Here is a 2500-nt window from a genome sequence, read left to right as displayed (position 1 = left end):
CTCCCCGAAGAGAGCTACGTTCCTGAAGCTTTTGTCCCCGACGGCAAGCTGATGCTGGCCTGTGCCGGCAAAGTGCCCCAGCCGCGAGAGCTGGGTGATTCACCGGGCGCAAGTCTGGTCACAAGCGCTTCCCTTTTAACAATTTCACGTGCTGTTTAACCCTCTTTTCAAAGTGCTTTTCATCTTTCGATCACTCTACTTGTGCGCTATCGGTCTCTGGCCAATATTTAGCTTTAGAAGAAATATACCTCCCATTTTGAGCAGCATTCCCAAACTACTCGACTCGTCGAAGGAGCTTTACAAAGGCTTGGTGTCCAACCGTACGGGGCTCTCACCCTCTATGGCGTCCCGTTCCAGGGAACTCGGAAGGCACCGCGCCAAAAGCATCCTCTGCAAATTACAACTCGGGCCTAGGGCCAGATTTCAAATTTGAGCTGTTGCCGCTTCACTCGCCGTTACTGGGGCAATCCCTGTTGGTTTCTTTTCCTCCGCTTATTGATATGCTTAAGTTCAGCGGGTATTCCTACCTGATCCGAGGTCAACCATTAGAAAATTTGGGGGTTTTACGGCAAGAGTCCCTCCGAATCCCAATGCGAGACGTTAGTTACTACGCAAAGGAGGCTCCGAGAGGGTCCGCCACTACCTTTAAGGGCCTACGTCAACCGTAGGGCCCCAACACCAAGCAGAGCTTGAGGGTTGAAATGACGCTCGAACAGGCATGCCCGCCAGAATGCTGGCGGGCGCAATGTGCGTTCAAAGATTCGATGATTCACTGAATTCTGCAATTCACATTACTTATCGCATTTCGCTGCGTTCTTCATCGATGCCAGAACCAAGAGATCCGTTGTTAAAAGTTTTAATTATTTGCTTGTGCCACTCAGAAGAAACGTCGTTAAAATAGAGTTTGGTATCCTCCGGCGGGCGCCTCGCCCCGTGAAGGGCGTGGCCGGGAGGGCGTCCCCGAGGGGACCCCCTGCCCGCCGAAGCAACAGTTAGGTATGTTCACAAAGGGTTATAGAGCGGTAACTCAGTAATGATCCCTCCGCTGGTTCACCAACGGAGACCTTGTTACGACTTTTACTTCCTCTAAATGACCGAGTTTGGATAACTTTCCGGCCCTGAGTGGTAGTTGCCCACCTCTCTGGGCCAGTCCGAAAGCCTCACTGAGCCATTCAATCGGTAGTAGCGACGGGCGGTGTGTACAAAGGGCAGGGACGTAATCAACGCAAGCTGATGACTTGCGCTTACTAGGGATTCCTCGTTGAAGAGCAATAATTGCAATGCTCTATCCCCAGCACGACGGAGTTTAACAAGATTACCCGGGCCTTCCGGCCAAGGGAGTACTCGCTGGCTCCGTCAGTGTAACGCGCGTGCGGCCCAGAACATCTAAGGGCATCACAGACCTGTTATTGCCTCAAACTTCCATCGGCTTGAGCCGATAGTCCCTCTAAGAAGCCGGCGTACTGCCAAAGCAATACGGGCTATTTAGCAGGTTAAGGTCTCGTTCGTTATCGCAATTAAGCAGACAAATCACTCCACCAACTAAGAACGGCCATGCACCACCACCCACAAAATCAAGAAAGAGCTCTCAATCTGTCAATCCTCATTGTGTCTGGACCTGGTGAGTTTCCCCGTGTTGAGTCAAATTAAGCCGCAGGCTCCACCCCTGGTGGTGCCCTTCCGTCAATTTCTTTAAGTTTCAGCCTTGCGACCATACTCCCCCTGGAGCCCAAGCACTTTGATTTCTCGTAAGGTGCCGAACGAGTCAAAAAATAACATCGTCCGATCCCTAGTCGGCATAGTTTATGGTTAAGACTACGACGGTATCTGATCGTCTTCGATCCCCTAACTTTCGTTCCTGATAAATGAAAACATCCTTGGCAAATGCTTTCGCAGTAGTTAGTCTTCAATAAATCCAAGAATTTCACCTCTGACAATTGAATACTGATGCCCCCGACTGTCCCTATTAATCATTACGGCGGTCCTAGAAACCAACAAAATAGAACCACACGTCCTATTCTATTATTCCATGCTAATGTATTCGAGCATAGGCCTGCCTGGAGCACTCTAATTTTTTCAAAGTAAAAGTCCTGTTTCCCCGGCACACCCAGTGAAGGGCATGCGGTTCCACAGAGGGAAAGGCCCGGCCGGACCAGTGCACGCGGTGAGGCGGACCGGCCAGCCAGGCCCAAGGTTCTACTACGAGCTTTTTAACCACAACAACTTTAATATACGCTATTGGAGCTGGAATTACCGCGGCTGCTGGCACCAGACTTGCCCTCCAATTGTTCCTCGTTAAGGGATTTAAATTGTACTCATTCCAATTACAAGACCCAAAAGAGCCCTGTATCAGTATTTATCGTCACTACCTCCCCGTGTCGGGATTGGGTAATTTGCGCGCCTGCTGCCTTCCTTGGATGTAGTAGCCGTTTCTCAGGCTCCTTCTCCGGGGTCGAGCCCTAACCCTCCGTTACCCGTTGTAACCATGCTAGAACACTAC

The 2500-nt window shown here is 50.8% G+C and overlaps 2 non-coding genes across 3 annotated transcripts in view; both read right to left on the bottom strand.

Annotated features, from left to right (window-relative positions):
- Positions 1 to 861, bottom strand: part of ColSpa_rRNA_062 — a 3645-nt gene extending 2784 nt beyond the window's left edge. The window contains exon 1 of one of the 2 annotated variants that reach the window (XR_007414293.1): positions 1 to 861. This exon is cut by the window's left edge and continues 2784 nt beyond it. This is a non-coding gene — a ribosomal RNA (28S ribosomal RNA). The other variant, XR_007414294.1, reaches the window with a different exon arrangement.
- A 170-nt stretch (positions 862 to 1031) lies between these two features.
- ColSpa_rRNA_061 lies at positions 1032 to 2500 on the bottom strand (the record flags this gene model as incomplete). The annotated part of the gene is made up of 1 exon (XR_007414292.1): positions 1032 to 2500. It is a non-coding gene; the product is annotated as an 18S ribosomal RNA (ribosomal RNA).

This window comes from Colletotrichum spaethianum, assembly GCF_022836535.1.
Source record: "Colletotrichum spaethianum MAFF 239500 DNA, contig82, whole genome shotgun sequence".
In the NCBI taxonomy this organism is placed as follows: Eukaryota; Fungi; Ascomycota; class Sordariomycetes; order Glomerellales; family Glomerellaceae; genus Colletotrichum; species Colletotrichum spaethianum.
The sequence above is the reverse complement of the archived record's forward strand: the minus strand, read 5'-3'. Positions and strand labels throughout refer to the sequence as shown.